We start from the raw sequence: 23107 nt of genomic DNA, 5'->3' as shown, positions 1-23107 counted from the left end.
TTTGGCCATTTGAAGTTCTTCTGTTGAGAATTCTCTGTTCAGCTCAGTGCCCCATTTTATAATTGGGTTGATTAGCCTTTTAAAGTCTAGTTTCTTGAGTTCTTTATATATTTTGGAGATCAGACCTTTGTCAGTTGCGGGGTTGGTGAAGATCTTCTCCCAGTAAGTGGGTTGCCTTTTTGTCTTAGTGACAGTATCCTTTGCTTTACAGAAGCTTCTCAGTCTCAGGAGGTCCCATTTATTCAATGAGGCCCTTAATGTCTGTGCTGCTGGGATTATACGTAGGAAGTGGTCTCCTGTGCCCATGTGTTGTAGAGTACTTCCCACTTTCTCTTCTATCAGGTTCAGTGTGTTCAGACTGATATTGAGGTCTTTAAAGCTGTGAATCCCCTATGTGTATTTCATGGCTGGTTTCTGCTCATAACTCTTTCTAAAGAAAGTAGATCATCTTTAAAATGGGCCCACTTCAGGAGGAACATCATAATATTCTCATGCTAAACTGGGCATAGACTGAGACAGTTATTATCAAAATTCAAGCAATGCTTAGCTTTGAAAAGAGTAAAAGGCCAATTCTGTTGATAAGTTTTGTAATTCATTTTTCTTGATTCTGATTTTCAAATGTAAAATAACTACACTAGGCGTCCTTTATAGCATCCATAAAACTGTCCTGAAGATAGAGGCAATCATTTCATGCTCAGTGTACATTCTAAGTGGAAGTTAAATGTAGTTCACAGAATGAACACATTTTAAAAGATTTAGTAAAAGGCCATAAGAAGACTGAGACTTTTGACTTCTGCTGGAAAGACCCACACCCATTGAATATATTTTCTTTTCTCTTAGACCCAACTGAGAATAATGGTCAACCACTTGCCTTTTCTTCTTCCATGCTAAGTTTAAATAATAGTTATATAACTTTAGTGTTTGCTGAAGTGATTTCTGAGCAAGTTTTGTACATATTTATATAAGATTTGATACACAGATACACTTTTTAATTTCTAAACAAGAATAAACATCACTACCTGAATAATTCACTCATTTGTAGCAAAGTAATTTAAAGTCTGTCATTTTATTTTTTAAATATATACAATACTGTATACTATTACTTGTTATCATTACTAGTATTAGTTTTGAGTTCTGCATATTTAACATCAAATTCACATACTCACATGTATCCCTGGCTCCACACTTGTTCCTGGCTATTTTTCTGTACCTATCTTTAAAGGTACAGAGTAGTATTTGCCTAATAATACAGGAAACTTTATTTCTTCTACGCTGCCACAACTTGGTGTCTATTGCCCACTATTTACTCATCCATTTGTCTTGTCTCATACACTTCTCTACCCATTGCTCATCTGCTGTCAATGACTATGGTATGGACGTTGTTAGATTTTGCTCATGGGAGCTATGACATGGTACTTGTCTTTCTTTGTCTTGCAAATTTCATTTATTTCAGCAACATTTAATTCTATCTACATTGTTGTAAATGATATTTCATTTTATTCTATTCCTAATGATAGAATTATGTTCTATTGTAGAAATGTGTTTTATTTTCAAAAGTGAGTTTTGATTGGAGAGGTTTATAAATTTAACTATATTTCTTAGGATTTTATACACATTTTTTTCCTACACCTCAGATTCATAGCTTCTTATTCTTTAATTATTATTGTTACCCCAGGGAGCTTTTAAAAACATGCTTTTCACTCTGAACATTAATGTTACTTCTTTATCATGCGTTTTGATGGCATATGTTATCTTCTTGGTTTATTTCTACATATATTAGATAGATGTTAAATTTATTAATTTGGATTATTTATCAAAGCACTATGTATGAGATGCTGCATTAACTGCAGAAATGCATTTCTTGCAGTTCTGAAGACTGGACATCTGAGATTTGGAGTCAACTCCATTGCCTCTAGTGAAAACCTTTTGGGTTTCATGCAATCAGTTCCATGTTAGAAATATCTGGAGAGGAGGTATTGGCTATTAATGCCTACTGTTTCAGGTGTAGCCTGGATACATTGCCCATACCCCAGTGGATTATTGCACTATGTCCATGAGCACATAGGTAGCACTAAATGGATTCAATCGGGTTTTGTCATTGTTGTTTGATTCCTTTATCTTTCTTTTATTCTTTCTTTGCTTTTGTTTTTAAAGCACATTAGTTGAAAGGAAGATATATTGGGAAGATCCTGAAGGAGTTGTAGGTATATTAGGTATGACTGGGTTATACTGTACACATTTATGAATTTCTCAAAGAATAAGTAAGTGAAAAACCACTTGTTTCTACTCAAAACAAAGTCGTTGTATTAACTACCATGCAAAAATTCACTTCTTAATCCTGCTAAATAAGGTTTAAGTTAGAAAACCTGGTTTAAAATAAGTGTTCTTCTATTTTTGTTTTTGCAAGACTAGCAATTGAAGCCTTGGCCTCTCACATGCTAGGCAAGTATCCAGTCTTATAACTATAGCCCCATATGATGTAGGAGGCCCTTCTGTACTTGTGTTGCTTTCATTGGTTATTAAAGAAATTACCTTGGCCTAGTTGATAGGGTGGATCTCAGGTAGGCGACGAAGACAGAATAGAATTCTGGGAGGAAGAATGCAGAGACAGTCAGACGCCATGGTTTTCCTGCCCTCGATAGATGCTGGTTAGACTCATGCAGGTAAGCCACAGTCAAGTGGCGATACAGATTATTAAAATGGGTTAAATGAAGATGTGAGAGTTAGCCAATAAGAGGCTAGAGATAATGGGCTAGGCAGTAATTTGATTAATACAGTTTATGTGTGATTATTTGGAGTATAAGCCAGCGGGGCAGTGGGACACAGCCTGCCAGGCAGTAACTTGACTAATACAGTTTCTGTGTGATTATTTCAAGTATAAGGCAGCCGGGCATTGGGACACAGCCTGCCAGGCAGTAACTTGACTAATACAGTTTCTGTGTGATTATTTCGAGTATAAGCCAGCGGGACAGTGGGACACAGCCTGCCAGGCAGTAACTTGACTAATACAGTTTCTGTGTGATTATTTCGAGTATAAGCCAGCCGGGCAGTGGGACACAGCCTGCTAGGCAGTAACTTGACTAGTACAGTTTCTGTGTGATTATTTTGAGTATAAGCCAGCCGGGCAGTGGGACACAGCCTGCCGCTCCTCCTACAACACCCATCCATCTGCTTATGTTATCATCTATCGAGTATAGATCCCGCTGACTCCCCTGCTTCTAGTAACATGGATTTTGACATTGTCATTTGCCTTTTGTAACTTTCTGTAAAAATTACTACCTTTATACCTCTCATGCTTATTTTCTACTTAAGCACAGTGATATATACCATCATTATCTAATGGTTCTCAACTTTCCTAAGTCTGTGACCCTTCCATATAATATGCTCTTGTTGTGGTGACCCCCCCCCCCAAACCATGAAATTATTTTATTGATACTTTATAACTTTAATTTTGCTACTGTTATGAGGCATAATGTAGATATTTGTGTTTTCCAATGATCTTAGGGAGCCCCTATGAAAAGTTTATTTAACTCCCAAAGGGGTTGTGACCCAGAGGTGAGAACCACTGTTCAGTTCCCACTTTACAATTCTCTCCCCAACCATACTAACCCCTTAGTATGGAAAACTCCTGATTTTCTGGACCTTTAAATTCTTTCCGGCTCTATCAAACATCAAAACCTCAACAAGTAAGTGTTCTTTATGACAATTTTTGAGTTATTCTTAATCTTCATTTTGACAGCAGAAATAATGACTTTAATGATACTCATCTCCCTGGTAAGAAAATCCAGAATGCAATATTTTCCTGTATAAAAGTGAATTCTTATTTGTCATCATTAACATTATTTTGACGGTTCTTATCATCAATCATCTTTGATGAACAGATTTAATTCTTTGGCACAGAATCTACCATTCACTGTTGAGAAATCCCCTCTGGGAAGCTCCAGTTGAGCTGCTAATGTGTACTCTGCTTCCATTTATTCATTGTGTCTCAGCATAACCTGCATGAGGCCTGTTGTGGACATTAGCTATTAATGAATGAGTTGCCCATTTGAATGTCATATACATGTTTTTTTTTTAAGAGGTTTTGCCTTTTATAGATAGAAGGCAACAAGGTCAGATAGATAGAATACTTTTCATGCCTGTGATCTTCAAATTAGACATCTTCTTGATTAAAAGCCATAGGTGGTCCAAGTTTATGCCGTCTGCCTGAGATCCTGATTGTATAAGTCATTTTAATTTAGCACAGAATCAGTTCTGACTCCTGTCTTTCCCATGATGGATTGAAATGACAAGTAATCAGGAAAAAGAGGGAAATGAAAATGGGCGCTGAGAGTCAAGCTACATGAGATATTGCATTGTTTCCCTAAGATCCCTGGTTCCCAGGGACAGCAGCATCCTGGGGGCCTCCTGGAGACAGGGTGGCTCACTGGCTCTATCTCTTCCTGCTTTGGTTGGCTGTATCCCCTCCCTCCGATTGAACTGCCCATGAAAAACTACACTGCTGTGCTGCTGATCCAGACCATCAGCTTCATATGTCTCCTGTTAGATGGAAAAAAAAATAATTTGTGAAGCAGTCTAGAGGAGCTTTAAATAAGTGCAAGCATTGCAATGGTGTCACTTGAGTTTGCTTGTGAGCCACCATGTTGCTCTATGCTCTGTCTCTTACTAGCCCAAGGGACAGGTTTAATGTCATACAGAATGGATTAGTGGGTGTAAAGCAGAGCTCTGCGTTGTACATTGCAGAATAAATCTAGTTTTCTGAGAGAGATGAACTAAGAACATGAAAACATGGGCTTCTATCATATGTTTTGAGAAGAGCTGATTTAGAAGTAGTTCTAGAATTGGGGAAGGGGGAAAATTACATACCGTACTTTGGGTTCATACCATGTTGGCAGCATTAAAACAGTATTTGATGTATCATGTCTGTATGATGTTCAGTAATTCTTATTCTCCGTGAAAAATTTGATTTGATGTTCAACATCATTTTAGCCCATGCTATAGTAAAACAACAACTTATTTGAAAACTATAGTTGGGTTGGTGTCAAATTCAGAATGGGTCTGACTGTGCTCTGAGCACAGGGCATTTTTGGACGATTAATGACCAGCTAGAAAGAGTTGATGGTCCTTGGCTAAAACTCGGGTCATTAACTCCAGCCAGTCATTAATTGCCTGAAAATGTCCTGGGCTGAGGTCATTATTGCTATTATAAACTGAGTTAGTGCCTTGTGCTTTAGCCAATAAGATTATCTGAATTATCTTTATTCTTTGCTTAATTCATAATTATAAAAACGTACCACAGGCAATCAAAGAAGATGATAGATTAATCACATGCAAAATTAAATTTCCAAATGAAATGCTTTGACTCATACAGCTACCCTAAGCTTTGGGAGAGGTTGCTGACATTTATTAAAGTTGGTTTGCTATGCTGAACCCTTGCCTTAATCACTCAAACTCATTTCCTACTGCTTGTTGGAATCTAGCAACTCAGGATGGATGGGCTCTTCATCTCAAAATATGTTGATTCTGGTATCTAGAGGCTGGAGTATTTTGTCATGAGAAATTAGGATGGGTGGAGCTGGGGTCAAGAAAAAAGAATCAAAGTGCAGGAAGAAAGCAGATGTAGATTTATGGTTGTCTGATTTTTATAATGCTTTTAACACTATCACAGTTATTTTCATATTTATTGTGTAATTAAAATAATATTTAATTAACTTTTGAGAATTTCATACAATGTATTTTGCTCACATTTAATCTTTATCCTCTCCGCTAACCCCTTCCTGACCCACCCCTGTCTCCCCCTTCCCTCCCAATTTTGTATTCTTTTTCTCTTGTTTATTTCACTGAGCCTGATTTGTGTTGGTCATATACATAAAAGTTTCAGGCCATCCACTGGATCAAAGGGCCACAGCCTTAAAAATACTGACCTCTCCCCCACAACAAGCCATAGATTGTCAATAGCTCCTCAGTTAAGGAGTGAATTGTCCCTGCTAGAAGGTCAACTGGCTTGATCTTGTGCAGGCCTTGTGCATGTTAAAACTGCTGTAAGCTCATGAGTGTAGCGATCTTGCTAGATGCAGAAGACACTGTTGTACTTCCAGTCCTCCCGAGTGGATGTCTTTTATGATCTTTCTTCCCTGTCCTTCAGTGGTCTTTGGTCTTTGAAGTCATTAAAGATGTCATGTTTGTGATTGGTAACCCACTGACACTTATTCTCTATACTCTGATCAGTTCTAAGTGTCGGTGTTAACAGCCATTCACTGCTCAAAGAGACTTCTCTGGTGAGTTCTGAGAGCTTCACTAATCTGTGTACATATACAGTTAGAAATTAGAGCGCATTTTGAGACCATGATTGTGTAGTTGGTTAATAATTGAAGATTCACCTCTGGAGCCTGTGAACTCCCCAACCATGGGCTCTTGGCAATGTTTAGATTATAGCTTTGGATTATCATTTGTGGGGGCAAGCCCTAAATCCAATCAGGAAGTGACTGTTACTCTCATACTATTGTACCCATGGATTTTCATCTTCTAGTAATGTGTTCAGTGTAGCTAGACAAATGCAATTATTCTACCTTATATATGAGAACCCTGAAGTCTGAAATCACAAGTGATTTACCTTGCATGGCATTGCTGCGGACTGAGCAGTTGTCCTCAGTCCAAGGTTATTCTCCAGGGTTAGCCCACACCAAACCTCACTACACTATGTCAGCCTGGAGTGTTCCTTTAAATTTTCATTGGTAAAGGGCTGCATGCTATCTATGATGATTTAAATGGCTTACATCACCATCTTTCAAAGTGTGTCTAAGCCTGGAGCTTTTTAGAAAAAGAGTGCAGTTATCAAACAATGAAGCCTCTTGATGCTTTGTGAGGAGAGCACCACTTCGCTGCTGTGAGCTTTTCAGGGTCAGTTTGATTACTTGATTCTTTTGTAAGTATGCATATTAATTTATAATCCAATTAGATATATTTTGTAACTGCTTGATGCTTCTATAGTTCTGTATTCTGGGCTCCGTGTAGAAAGCCTTTTATTGAAATACATAAAGGTACCATGAGGAACCGGTTTTATTAATATGCTATCACAAGGGAAAAGATGAAGAAAATATGAAAATTATTTGAACCATAGTTAAAAAATAAAGCAGGAGATGTTTTAATATTCATAGATTAATCTGAGGAGTGACTAGGGTATCAGGAAAAGAGTAAGCCATTGCTTTTGACTTGATTCATTTCATATGGAGATGGTTAATGTGAGTTAGATGATACTGTGAATGCATAAATATTATGCAACTACAGAACAGTTTCAAAAATTGTTTTTACTGATTATTTGGGAATCTCACATCATGCACCTCAATTGTGCTCACCTCCAAGTCTTTCCATGTCCAGTCCCCTTCCCCCATAAACTTCCCCCTCAAGGACAAAAAAGTCCATTTTGTGTTATCCATATATTCAGCAAAGCACAGTCAGATTCCTAGTCGCCAGTCCTCTAAGATCAAGAATAAATGAGTCTTTCTCAGTCTGTCTCAGTGCCAGAAATTATCAACTGAGGAGAGTCTTGCAGTGACTGGAGACAGCTGTCCTGTATCCACAGCACCTGTGGCTGCGACTGAGGGGCTGGTCCAGTCCTCCTGTCCTCAGGAATGTTAACATGACCTCAGATGGTAGCCCAGATCACTGACAACCTCATGTACTTCATTGGTAAAATCGAGGGCATAAATGGCCCTTGTCTGTATCAGTCCCACTGACCACTCAGGGCAACTGCATGTGCCATGATCCTTGACATGGTCTCAGGTGGTTACACCTAATCCTCACATCAGCATAGATTCCCAATACAGCACAACCTGAGGAGATCACCAAGATACCAGGCAGCGGCACAGATGTACACTATGTACATCTACCTTGATCCCAGGCTTCATCATGGCCTGGGACAGCAACATAGACCACCGACACTAATATGGCCTCTGATGGCATTATTGCCGGCACTGGTGGTCTTTTTAGGAAGTCCAATCCAGAAAGTGAACCTTTCCTCATCTCAGGCCTTCCTCATTCCTCAGAGCCAGGGGATTCCACAATCAGGCTCAATGTGATCGGTTAGGAGGCTGAATCTGTGGCTACTTAAGCTCTAGGCTGGTGTACATCATCCCTATGACCCTTCTGGGCAATGACAGCAAATCGATCTTAGCCATGTCTCTCACCTGTCATAACCATCACATCTCCAGTTCTGCCTCTCTTCATAGCATACACTGCACTGTTTTTCCTTCTTTTCCATCTCTCTGCCACATGTTTATTCTGTGTAGTGTACCTACTCCAGCTTGGCTACCTTCTTTCATAGCCACCACAGTACCCACAAACCTCAGCCTGTGAAGTTGAGGGTTATGCTTGCCTGTCTAGCTCATGAAGATGTATGCTGTAATCATAAACATGTGGAAGTTTCACATAGCTGATGTGCCTGATGGAACTGACTGCTCTGTTACACTGGAACTTCTGCCCAGTCTCTGTTCTTCATTGCTCCTATAATCTCCTGATGCACAGTATCTCAGAAACAATGGTACCAAGTCATAGCAGGCTCTGGCCCTTTTCATCCTTCAACAAATGGTAATTTTTTTTGTTCATGTGCTATGTGGTGACTGTAATGGGACATTTTGCATCTCAAGAACACACTCTTGGTAAGCTTACCATTTGTGAAGACAGCAGAATAACAATTAAAGTTCAGACCAGAGGATCACCTTACAGAATCCCTGTCAGTCTACTTAATTTTCTTCTCTTTGAACAGTTTATTATGTACAGCTCAAGTACTGCGTGTGACACACATACTACATTGTCAAGCTAATAGAAAATCAACAGCTTTTACTTTGGTCATTGGTATTTGCACCAAATGGCTTATAAATCTAACTAATTTGAAGATCTATGAACACATATGTACACTATTAGTTGAAATTGATGTCTTGTCAGCCTTTCAATGATTGAGATTTTTAACCAATAATAAATTCATAAAGAGAATGAATTATCTCTTGGATGTTGTACATATAAAAATAAACTAGTAGTTCTTCTGGATAATTCTCCAGAGTAATATGTGACTTCATTTTGTAAACCTGAATATACACTGTAAGAATATTTGTTTCTTAAGGATAACAAAGGAAAACAAATAATAATCACATGACACAGAAATCTGATCTATTTATAAGAAACAATCCCAGGGCTGGTTCCATAAATAAAAAGCATTCTGGTGTCCGTAGCATATTTGGTTGTGTGGGGCTCACTTAACATGATAGGTGCATCAGCACACCATCTGGAGAAGAGTAGACTCTTTGGAACTAAATCACCCCTGTATAGTACTGGTATCTGAAGGGAAAATGTGAACTATTAACCTATCACATTCCTTTACTCTGGAAACTGTTCTATAATAATATTTTGTAGAAACTCTTTCCTCTTCTAGGTCAGAATCCAATTGTTTTCATAAGTAGGATGTAGAGTTCACAATATGGAACTATTTCATTTTCCCAGCAGACCACCCCTAAAGCCATGATTAACCAATGTAAGACAAAGAATGTTCAAATTTTATACAGAAACTCATCAACACATAATTGAAAGGAGGATATAATCATTACAGTATTTCCAAGGACACAGGGTCTTTTGTAAGTCAAGTTAGAGGTATTATATTTCACAATTGAGCTGTATGGCTTCTTGCCTGAGCTGAGTTTCAACTTCTCTACCATGAATGCCCGCTGCCTAGGCTAGGAAGGGGATAGATTTGGAGGGAAGATGGAAAGGAGGGTTCTGAAGTTCCCTTTGATGTCTTGTTCTCTTCTATCTGTACCATAAGTGGACTACTTAATTCCTATCAATACTAGTTTAATTATTCTATCAGCCTTAGTTTCTTCTTTGATTTTGGTCTCAAAAGGTATTATATTAACTTGAATGAAGGATTGTATCACTATGAACTTTGATGGTTCTAGTCTTCCAAGTTCTGGCTTTGCCGATAGGCAAGGAAATTGATATCTTGCAAAGGCATTCTGGGTATCTGTTTCAATTGTACTTTTCCTTGTAAGATAGTGTCCAAATGAGTTAAGACCCAATTATGGAAAAAGAAATCTACAATTTCACGGTATAGATCTTCCACTGAACATTTCAATTCTTAGTACCGTTTGCAAAGTAAATCTCTTAAATCACTCTTAAAATATTCTCAAGATGGAAATATTTTGGCAATATCAAACTTACTTATTCTAAGGGACAAATTAAATATTGACTTTTGATCTAGATGTGGTGATAGGCATCTGTGATTCCAGCACTCAGGGTAGTGGAGGCAGGAAGATTAGTTAAGGCTAAACACACACAAAAATTAAAAGATGAAACAATGACATTCATATGAGAGGGGATAGATAGTATTTACCATCTGAGGCTCAAGTTACATTAGTTTAATTCTTTCATATAAGTTGAAGTTTATCTGTAGTTACATAGTGAGTTGAGACTAATTTGGGCTACACAAGATCTAATCAAAATAAAGCAAAATTAATAAAATCCAGTAATGGCAATAACAGAAATCCATGGGCAGAGGTGCTGTGGTGGTTTTTAAGTAGAAAACAATAACTCCAAAGGAAATTTAATGATTTTAAAAGAAATGCAAGTTCTTGGTTAGAAGATCACTAAATCTAAGGACTGATTGAGCCAATAAAATGGTGCATTATGGTATATTTGAACTGCTAGCCTACCCTTTCCGTAGGGCCTGGGATCACAACTCCAGCTACATTTCTCAGCTGAGCCTTATGAGGTCTCATCTGACTGTCAACTTCTCTACTTTGTGTACTGGATGCCTGTGTTGGGAAGACCTGGTGAGGTGGATGGGAAGGATGTTCTGAGGCTCCCATTGATGTTTCTTCCCGTGTGTACCTTGAGTGGCCTATTTCGTTCCTGCTATCGTCCTCTTGCCCCCTAGAGTACGAGAGCATATGGCCGATGCTTGGAAGAAGGATTTATCCCTGAGATTTCTCCATACTTCCATACACTATTCGTCAAGTGCTAATTTCTCAATTACCCTCTTTGCTCAACCGTATGTAGTATTTTCATCATTCTTTTACATTGCTAATGTTGTCCTCCTCCCTGTTTTAGTTAGGCATGCCACAGCTGTGGACCATTCCTCTTTCGATGGATTGCTGTTTGCTGGTGGTTGTTCCAGAAAGTTTCATGCAGTCCTCCATTCATTGATAGATTTCAGAACCAACAGTCCTTCCATAGCTAGCTCTCCTTACCGCTGTGAATTATTTCATTTGTTTCAGTTTAGTAACAAGAGAATAAATTTTATATTTATTCTAGAAAAGATAGGCTTGCTTTTTTTTAGTTTTTTTAAATTGAGTTTTATTGAACTGTACATTTTTCTCTGCTCCCCTCCCCCGTCAACCCTCCCCCAAGGTCCCCAGACTATTTTTTAATAAGGCAGTAGCAGTAACCACATTGGTGATGGTGACACTGGAAGTGATTTGAGAGAAGAGACCAGTGAATTACATTTCAGTATTATTCTAGTGTTAAATCTGAGAATGGACCTTCTTATAATCATATACAAAAGATATTGCCTGCTGTTGTATGAGTGTTATTGAGCAGGAAACACATTTTTGATAAAATGTGCTGAATAAAATGATTTGACCCAGTTTTTAAAAGACGTGAACAGGATGTTATATTTGTGTATGTGTCTGATCACTTGGGAGTTTTTAAACATCTTGTGGCATACATGTACTGAAGGAATAAAACAGGTTTTTTTGATGCCAGATAAAACGAGAAGACAAGGGTTGAAGGTAGAAAATTGAAAAAGAACGTTTTCAGGATATATAATGACTGCAATTAGATGAAAGGTATATGTAAAGAAGGTAAAGGCATTGCACTATGTGCCCATAGAAGTTTGTCACCAAATTCCTAACAATCTGTTTGAATTCTATTTTCCATCACTTAAAGGCTGAGGTAACAGCTTTGAAAATACAGCATTTTATTCATTACATTTTGGATTAAAAAGACATAATTATTTGATCTTTTTTAACTTCTCGTTTTGTTCCAATTATGTGTTGTTGCAATTAGGCATGTAGCATCTCTCATGAATAGAATTTTTGTCAACTTCACCTAGATTTGACAACAAAACAATCGGGAACAAAATATAATTGTTCTCACATCAAAAACTTTCTATGTTTTGGCTTCCAGATTAGGGCTTCTGAAGTTCTAAGACTCAAGTCCTGAGCATTTATGGGATTGTTGGCCTCTCCAGTAAGAGACCAGCCATGATGGAACTACTCAGAAGGCTGAGTTGCCCAGCCTCAAGGACAAGAAACTACTGAGTTCTGAGCCTCTGAGGTGTCAGACAACTGTTGTTACTCTTTCAACATTAAGCAGGCTTAAGAAAATCTATTTATCATCTATCTATCATATCCTTTTATTGCTTCTTTTCCTCTAAAGAGCCATGGCCAATACATATGTCATTTCAGATACCATTATTTAGTCTGATCAGTTGCTTCCTTACTACTGAGCAATGTACATGTTTCATGGAATACTTGGGACAAAACACTGCTAAAATTTAGAGGATTCATCTGCAAAGTGTTCGGTGGCATTTTAAAACACACAATACACAAGTAGATCTTGGATTTGCACATGCAATGAAATCTGATGACAGGCAGAAAAGAAAAGCACATTATGCCATGAGGAAGAATTCATTTTACATTTAAGAACATCATAGCAACAAAACAGTGTAGTCCAATTATTCTATATGTGTATAACACTTATGAATTTGTAAAATTATATCTATTTCAATTGACAAAATATTAAAAGCACTGGAGACGATTTTGAATTATGTGTGTACTAATACCTATCCCAAATGGATTTTGTTCCATAAATATCTCCACTTAATAAAAAAGTTTATTATATGATCTTCTTTTATAATTGTTATTTGAAATATCACCGAAGCCATATAATTTTATATTAAAATGTGTAACAACTTTCAAAGCATATAGATATTCAACTGAAAAAATAAACTTAGCAGAAAGAATATTGCAAAACAGGAAGGTGGCTCATACCAATAATCCCAGTATTTGCAGGTGGTGGGGGCTGAGGCAGGAGAATTACCAGGAGTCAAGGTCAGCTTGTACTAGAAAGTGATTTCCAATCCATTCCAGCTAAAATATAAGTGCCTATCTCAAAATATGAAACACAAAATAAAACTGTAAGAACCTTACTTTAATTTTTAAAAACTGGTTGAGAAGGACAAGCCATTTAAAACTGGTTATCTTTCAGAGGCCTTTGATGAGATTGATATAAATTAATTGCACCCAGTTATTTACCAAGCTTTATTTATTCCATTATTGCCAATACATCCAAACCCATTGTTTTATTTATTATATATTTATAAGAAAATTTGAAATTAAATTAATTTAGATTATCAGCTTGTCCTAAATGAGCAGCTATGCTTCAAAAATCAACAGGCAGTGCTTTGCTTTGGGAGTGCTGCCTTGATCTTTAGATGGATGAGTTCATTGGTTGATAGGATTTGTAACTTTTAAAGTAAGAGATGCAGATAATTCTACAGAAGAGTTCTGTGTTCTTACCTCTACAATGGCTATGAAAATTGGTTGCTGCATTGGATGATAAATAAAGACAAATAAGTTACTTGCTTTTCATCAACTGTCCTAAAAGTGGAAATTCACTACTTGTTTTTCATTAAACACATCTTTTTAAAATCTTATTGCAATAAAGAAGTTTATTGCAAAATAAAATATCCATATTGTTAAGCAATAAAAAATAAATGTCTGTGGTTGTACCTTATGTAATAAATGGAAAATCTGTTTTTTAGAGCCATTGACTACTCTGTGTGCTCTCTAAGAAATAGTTGCTTAGTCTTTTACTTAAAACATACTATTATTTGTATCTAAAATGTCTCATGTGTCTCAGAGATATTATCCCCTGAGGCCTGGGTTGTGGCACATATCTCAGAGAATGATGTGCCACTGAGAAACTATTGGCAGTGTGTCATCTGGTTACCTGGTGGCACTTTACCAACAAAATTTCCTGACATGAGGAGACTGATTGTGTTAGGAAAAGTTTCAGGAATGGGAAGACAAACTGAACTGGATTAGGACTATTGGCAACTATATACTAGCAAACAACTAAAAGCAAACAAGCAAGCAAACAAACAAAAAACAAACCACAGCAAAACAAAACAAAGCAAACACAAACACCCAACCTGAACACCAAACAACAAGAAAAAGCAAAACGACTCTACTTCTTCAGACCACTAGAGAGGAAGCACAGACAAGCAGTGGGCATGGATTTAGACAAGAGAAGTCATCTCTGGGTGGTTGTGGTGCATGCCTTTAACCAGCATTCAGAAGGCGGAGACAGAAGGACCTCTGTGAGTTTGATAACAGCCTTGTCTACAGAGCTAGTTCCAGGATAGCAAGAGCTGTTACATAGAGAAACCCCGTCTTGAAAAACAAAACAAATCAAAACAATAAATTGTTTTTATTATTGTTATTCTTGACGGGGAGGAGTTTGAGGCAGGATTTTACTTTTTATCCCAGGCTAGCCTAATTCTGTAGCTCAGGCTGACCCTGAATTCACAGTGACCCTGCATTATTCCATGGAGTACTGGGATTGCAGGTGGGTACCACATCTGGATCTCTTCTATTTTTAGAATACTGAATCTGAAGAAGAGAGACAAGTTCCGCTGGAGTCCATCCTCTTCGAAGAGGTCTTGGGGTCTCACTCTGAGTTCAAAGCATGGCCATGTACCATTCTTCTACAGGGGAGCTAAACAGAGCACGACTGAGAATAAAGGCCAATCACTGGTGTGCTGTCTGAGGAGAAACATCCTTCAGCCTCCTTCTTAAGTTCTTAGAAAATATCTTACAGCTGATTTTTGTGAGCAGACTCTCTCTTCCCTGAAAGGAAATTTCAGTAGAAAAGGGACTCTGTAAACGTGTGTAAACCAAGAAAACTTTCTTTTCTCTGTTGCCTTATGGCAGATAGAGCTAGAATTTTGCTTAGTCATTATTTTCAGTTGGTATTAGTTTCTAATGTAAGTTGGATAAATAATTAAAATTTAAATGTGTACTTCATGTGGCTCCTGTATCACAAAGAACAGATAGATCATTTGGTAATTTTCAATAGACTCTTTTAATATTATAATTATATTCTGAGTAATAGCGATAGAAAATGAACCTAGGATTCACTCACCAGTAGGAAAGCTCACAATAACATGCTTATGCATTTTTTATCATAGCATTTAATTGTATATTAAAAATGCATCACTTCTGACAGAAACAAAGTACACTCCGAGGAGTAAACACACCAGTCACTTAGTTCCTTTAAACAATCGGATTTATACATTTGGAATTTGCTTCACATCTCAAATAACAGCAGATTAGCTGTGCACTGAATGATTGACTTGTTTGTCTGGGCTCAAGGATGTATATTGGTTCATTGAGTAACAAGTTAGAGCCCATGGTGGTAGAGAAGGCAGGCAGTTGGAAGGGTGAGACAACTGGTATTGCATCCCCAGTTCAGCTGAAAGGGATGAGTCCTGGTGTTCATCAAGCTTTCTCCCCCTCCTTTTGTTTAGTTTGAGCTCACAGCCCATGGGAGCATGTTATCCATGTCTATGGTAAGTCTTCCCTCCTCATTTGACTCTCCGTGGAAACACATGTGGAAGCATTCAGCTCTATGACTTTAAATTCAATCAAGTTCACAATTAAAATTGACGATTGCAGTAAGACTCAGATAAGAAAGTGGACACTTGCTTCAAATAATTAAGTGATATTTACTAGCTGGATCAGTTGACTAAATGAACAAATAAAATGTCCTGAAATCTGCCACCGAGGCCTGAGAAGGCTACATCTTAAAACAGAGTGTAAAAGAATACATTGACTCTAGGGGAAATTAGTTATGAGTTTGTATTTTGGATCAGTGGCATCTGTGGCAGAGCAGAGATGATTGGTTCTGATGTAACTATTTTAGTTTAGTGGTGAAAACCCTGAACCCATTAAATAGCATAATAGTTTTGGGGGGAAATCAGGTTTTCCCAAAATAAGATACTTAATTTCTAATTAGGAGTCTGAAGACATATATAGACATTTTTAATGTAATTGAAACTTTGATGTAATTCCTGAAAGTAACTTGCTAACTTTCATGAAATAATGAACTCCTTCAAAAGTAACTGCCATGGAAAAGAGTAGTCAAGAAATGTTTAGGGTATGCCAACAAAGAAATTTCTATCTCGAACTTGACACCTCCAAAAGAACTAGTTCTCCAGTTGTCAGTAGTTCAGAAAACAAAGTTAATTTTCAAGTTGAAATGATTTATGATTTTCTCATAGTGGTTGTTTTTTTAGTGCTGTGTTATATAAGCAGCTATCATCTTAGTGAAATGCGTGGGATAGACAAATGGACTCTCAGCTCGGTCAGAACGAAAGCCAAGTTAAAGTAATTCCCTTGGAATCTCCTCCATCATGTGACTGACAATTGCTGCAGCCCTCTGAAATCTTCTCCATGTGACTGATGATTGCTCCAGCACTTTCAGGCACCAGGGGAGAAAAGCTGGACTGCTCTAGATGAGCGCATTATGCAATGTAGGCAGAGGATCCCTTCAATCATGAGAATCCAAGCTTATAATTATGCCATAATATTTCTGAAAGAGAACAAGCATCCTTAAGTGAAATGATTTTTATTCTATCATCCAATAAAAAGGAAGGATAGGATATTTAAAGTTGCATTAACAATTTAATAAGATTAATTTAGAACCTTGTTTTACGCTCCTGCATTGCTGGTGGGAATGCAAGCTGGTACAGCCCCTTTGGATGTCAGTTGATGGTTTCTCAGAAAATTAGGAAACAACCGTCCTCAAGACCTAGTAATACTACTTTTGTGTATATATATCAAAGGATGCTCAATGGTGCCACAAGAACATGTGCTCAGCTATGTTCATAGCAGCATTGTTTGTCATAGCAGGAACCTGGAAACAACCTAAATGTCCCTTGACAGAAGAATGGATAAGCAAAATGTGGTACATTTACACAATGGAATACTACAGAGAAGAAAAAAAAACGACATCTTGAAATTTGCAGGCAAATGAATGGAGCTAGAAAACATCATTTTGAGTGAGGTAACCAAGATATAGAAAGACAATTATCATATGTACTCACTCATAAGTGCTTTTTAAACATAAAACAAAGAAAACCAGCCTAGAATTCACAATCCCAGAGAACCTAGACAACAATGAGGACATTGAGACAACCTAGACAACAATGAGACAACTAAGAGAGACATACATAGATCTAATATACATGGGAAGTAGAAAAAGACAAGATCCCCTGAGTAAATTGGGAGCATGGGGACCTTGGGGGAGGGCTGAAGGGAGGAGAGAGGTAGGGAGGGGAGCAGAGAAAAATGTAGAGGTAAAAAAAAAAAAAGAACCTTTTTTTAAAGCCGGATTTTGGTACTACTTTCCTTTTTAACTTCAAGTCAGCAACATTCACTATAATTTTCAATAAACTTTAAAATTCTATGATCTTTTAACTAAGAATTGCTGTATACTTCTAATAAGTGAATGGCAGTAGCTCAGACTGTATTACAAAATGCTCCAAGGTTGTCTTTTTCCTTCTATTAAAAGATCACAGTGCATAATTGTTGGGCTATGCTGCCAATGGATTTATATTTTCTGTTGCATTAAGCCTAGCAGTAAAAAGAAAACTCCTTCAGAGAATATACACAAGGATGTTTCTTACTAAGGTACCAAAATCTTGTTGCAATTCTTAGGAGCTCATTCCCAACAGGACAACTCTTCTACTTTCATAGATGTTTGCCATGTGGGCTGCATGATTTTCTCTTATTTGGGCCTCAGGGCCACCTGCATTTCTCTAGCTTAGAAGTCGTGAGCTTTAGTTAATCCAAACTCCCAGTGGTACGGACAGGGATTGTGTCAGCGTTGTGATCTACACTTAGTGACCTCGTTCTCCACTTCTTCTATTTTCAGTGTTAGTCCCTTGCTGCAAATCTTTGTTACTTTTTATGATTGGGTAGTTTTCTCAAGGGAGCTGATCTTCCGTGGAAAGAATTAAATGTGTATTAGCAAGTCTGACCCTTTAGGGTCAATTTGCACTAACACTATTAGCTCTTGGATAAAATCTGCAAGGCTCTGAGTGGGAATTAAAGATTTTATATATAGACCCCAATCTCTCAGGGCATTATAAATCATTCAAAAAGTCATGTAGGTGAGCTTGGGAGCTATGGAATTCCTACTAATACTTTTGATGGGAGTGGCTTTAATGGGCATTTTCAAAATAAATGGGCTGCGACTTGGGGGCAGATGATATGTTTTACTTTATAATCTAAAGAGGTTGCATGGAAAAGCTGGAGTCTTTAGGCTCATATTTATGAACTAAAGATTTGAATTTTTTTCCACCATAAAAATCCAAAAATTTGAAATAGCTTCCTCTTTTATTAAAATAAAAATTATTTTAGATAATTATAATCAATCCATAAAAAATTTCAGAAGGAATTTTAAAAGATTTTTATTCAGGAAATTAATTTTCTTTATCTTGAATTATCATCCCAAAGTTTACATAAAGCATTTTCTAGTTCATTCTTCTGATAAACACTAAATTACAGGTCAGGTCTACTGAAAGATATAGAGTACGGGGCAGAACATTTGTATTCACCTTCAACTCCCTGATATTTCTATTAAATTTATATCAAATTAAAATGTCCTTGAAGGTGAGAAGCCAAAACTGGCAGAATTCAGACTTGATAGATGGTATAGCAAGGGTCTATCAATCAAATTTATGGAGAGATAAATGTAAAATTGAATACTGACTCTCATTGCGGTGTTTGCAGTTGTGAATGACGTCACATTCACTTGCTTGCGGTCTGCAATGCCTCTACTCCCCGCCTCCTTCATCTCGCAGTGGGGCTTAGACTGAGAGCAAATCTCTGCTCAGGAGGAGTAGGCTCACAAACGACAATGCATGCTCATTACCCACTGTGCTCTGCTCCAAGAGTAGATTAATCATCTGGGGGACTCACACAGACATGCAAAGGGGAGAGAGCACTTACTTTAAGGAAAAACAATGAAGTTAAATGCAATTCAAAAATTACCATCTTTGAATGTCTCTTACCCAACTAGAGCAGAATTTCCAAGAAATACAGGTGCATTGGTGCCCTCCAAGAGAATTTCTACAAATTCAATTGCCATAAAGATAGAATATTCATTTCTACTAGCACAAAATGTCCTATAAAACCTTCAACAATTCCCCATTTCAGATTTTACACCACCACAGTTTATTAAGTTTGGTACATAAAGACAACCCTGGGTATTGGTGAATTACTCTTTGCCAAATGCCCTATAAACTAACCTTGTCTTTTCACCTTTTCCACTCACTGTTATCAGTTTATTTGCAGGTCCCCAAACACTGGGCCCAGAATGAAAAAAAAAGCTCTCATTCTGACAGTTCCTCATAGAAAACAATGAACCTGGGCACAGGGAGAATCATGGTAGGTTCCCCTTATTAACTATGCCCTGGGAACTGCATTTTATGTAGAATTAAGACTAACTTTGCATTTTCCATCTATCTTGCTGTGCTGTACCTGTTTCAGAATTAAGAAACAGTGAGTGACTCATTATCTCTGGAAGCAAAAGAAGGGGTTCAGTCAGCATTTTGATAGAAGCTTCGTGTCACACACTTACGAAACACTAATGATGCCTGCATTTTCAGGACATTGGTTTTCACGATTTTAAAACAAGTTAGCAACTTAGAACATTATTGCAATCATAATAATAATGACTATAATGACAGCAAGGGGTTGCCATTCTCAGATAAGGAGTTTGTGCAAAGTAAAACATACAGCCATAATCTGTGACTGAAAACTGACCTGGTACTAGCAACAAAAAGGACTACATCGAGAATAAGTAAAAAGGACAAAGGAGACATACTCCCTTAGAACTGCTCAAATGAGATCGCTGTAATCAACATCCATAGTACTAAGAATAACATTCTGAAGAATTAACAAACACTGAAACGTGGAGATAACAGGAGAGAACAGAGAGCCACTAGTTAAGGCCATCCAGAGTTTTGAATGATCCGGGAAAGGAAGCTTTTCCATCAGAGAGACTGATCTCAGCGGCTGGTAATTAGAAGCCTGTTTCTTCTCATACTGGATGATTTTCTTGAATGCAGACAATCCCTCCACAAACAGTTGTTATGCTTTTTTCTACAGTTGCTGCAAAGGTGACTGTGTAATCTTTGTGGCACAGAGAGAAGAGCTAGCATAAACTAATTTACCCCCAGTAAATGAGCCTAGGAAATGAGTGACAATCGTTCAAGACCATTTTCTAAAACTCCTGTGGACTATTCCCCCTTGAGTTAAAAGATAAAACGTAGACCTGCTGAATTATGCTGTTAAAGTCTCTTTTTATTTTCTCTCACATTAAGCTGTAAAGAGTCACCTTCAGAAAATCCATACAATATAGGTTTCTTATTGAGGCATCAGTATTTTGCTGTAGCTTTCTACTATCTTGTTCTCAGGGTAAATTAAAACTAAAAGGAGAGGGGAGGAAAGACACCAACAGTTTTAAAGGGAAATTTATTGGTTTCCCTCTCAGAATTTGTTTTTCTTGAAACCTAGCTCATTATGTCATGCAATAAAGCATCTGAATGAGAAACCCGGAAGTCTTCTTGAGCATTCAGGCCCTCAATCCCACATAAAATAATCTGATTTTTGTAGACAGAAATTTCTGACCCACATTGTCATGTAACCATTCAGTTCCAAAGAAACATTCAGAGGCTTATATTAATTATAAATTGTTTGGCCTATTAGCTCAGGCTTATTACAAACTAGCTCTTACAACTTAAATCAATCAATAATCCTTGTCTATGTTTATTCATGTGGCTTGATACCTTTTCTCAGTGTAGCATTCTCACCTTGCTTCCTCTGCATCTGGGTAGCAACTGCAACTGGCCTTTTCTCTTCCCAGAATTCTCTTAGTCTGGTTGCCCCAACTATATTTCCTAACTGACTACTACTGGTCAGTCAGTATTTTATAAAACCAATGTGACAAATCTTTACAGTGTACAAAAGCATTATCCCGCAGCAAAGTTTCCTCATTTTTATTCAGAAAACATCTCATCTGTCTATTGTATATGGACTTTAAAATTTTTTTACTTTAATTTTTGAGAATTTCACATAACATATTTTAATGATGTTCTTTTCTCCACCCTACTTCCTTCCAGATACCTCGCCACTTTCCTTCCTACCAAACTCCATGTGTGCTCCCTCTCTCTTCCTCAAAAAGTAAAATAAAACAACTAACTCAAAACAAAACAAAGCACATCCACAAGTAAACATGGAGTCTAATTTCTGTTGGCCAGCTACTCCTGCACATATAGAAATAAGGAACTCTATTAATAAATGAACCAGAAAATTTGCTCCTGACCCTGGAAGGTGTGAAAGGTTATGTCGTTATTCCAACAGCAATTCAATAAACTTTATGATAATTAACAATGTGTGTCCTAGATGTATACTGATATGATATTGCCACTTTCTAATTATGTGACCTAGAGACATTTTTAATCCTAGTAAGCTTCAGTCTTGTTCATCTATCATATAGAGTTATTATAGGCTATTATATAGAACATTGAAAATGAAAAATTTAATAAATAAGCGTAAAGCTCTTGGACTACTGCTGGTAATATATTACGCATACCTAAGCATTGGCTACTAGCTGATAGGAGAAACCTAAAATTTGTAGCAACACATACTAGGAGGTTAAGGTTTTTCTCCTCTGTCAACATGCCTGGATCTAACATTTCCTAGAAGGCACACCTTGGGGTCAGCCAGTGAAGAAACCAGAAAGAATTCTTCTTCCAAGATGTAACTGTAACAAAGACAGTCCTCTGGCCTGAGGGCAGAGACTAAAAGGACAAAGGAGGAAAGGAATATTCACCCCTCTCTTCTTCCTGACTGTGAATGCAGTGTGACCGTTTTGTTTCCTCGCCATGATTAATTGCATCCTCTCCAGCCATGAGTTAAAATAAATTCTGCATTTCTTAAGTTGATTTTGTCAGATGTCTTGTCATAAAAATGACATTTTGTATATTATACTATAAATAAATATACTTGGGATTTCTAAAGTCTTCCTTTCTATGCTGTGTTGGCTAATTATAGCAAACGTTGTTCACCTTAGACTTAGGGCAAATGATTGTGTCACAGTTTCTGATTACAGTGATTGGTTCCAGGTATGCCCTCAACTCAGTCTGGACAGATATAGTTTTTAATGATCTTTCTTTCTGAGACAAATGAAAAGGTTTGAGTCTTTGCAAGGTTGTCTGGGTATAAGATCAGAAACGCATGTGCAAATGTTTTGTGTAGAAAAGAAAAGACACTGCCAGATAACAGCAGAGAAAAATATATACAGAGTCAATACACAGAGAAAGAGGAAAATATTTAATAATGGAGAAATAGTTGAACCATTTTGTTTAACTGTCCTCAAAGTTAAATACTGGCTTATGCTATGGTGGAGACATGTAACAATTTCATCCTTTCAGTATTGCTATTTTTCAGGTTGCTATTTTGTTTTGTTTTAAAGAGACTATAAAACATGGACATATGAGTATCACTTATCTCTCCACATAGAAAGAAAGCAGAGGTGAATTTTGTATTTCAAGGTTCCCAAAGATACATGAGCAAGGGGTTGAAAGAGATTATGCAGCATGGTGTTCATCCAAACTCTGTTTTAGTTATGGATTCTCTTGTAAGTATGGTTTATTTAGTGACTGAATTGAGAAATTTTAGATTCTTCAATACTGTGGATTTCTAATTTTTTATATAGATCTTGTAGGGATGAATTATATATACACTTTCTTCCAACTGTGGTGTAGGAAGTCTTCTGTCTTTGTGTTGCTTTCATTGGCTAATAAAGAAACTGCTTTGGGCCTGTTGATAGGGCAGAACTTAGGTAGGCAGGGAAAGCTAAATGGCATGGTGAAAGAAAGGAGGCAAAGTCAGAGAGAGGAACGCCATGGAGCCGCCAGAGACAGTGGTAAGCCACTGCCATGTGGCGATATACAGATTAATAGAAATGGGTTAAGTCAAGATGT

This window comes from Microtus pennsylvanicus, chromosome 15, assembly GCF_037038515.1.
Source record: "Microtus pennsylvanicus isolate mMicPen1 chromosome 15, mMicPen1.hap1, whole genome shotgun sequence".
NCBI classification, from domain to species: Eukaryota; Metazoa; Chordata; class Mammalia; order Rodentia; family Cricetidae; genus Microtus; species Microtus pennsylvanicus.
The sequence above is the reverse complement of the archived record's forward strand: the minus strand, read 5'-3'. Positions refer to the sequence as shown.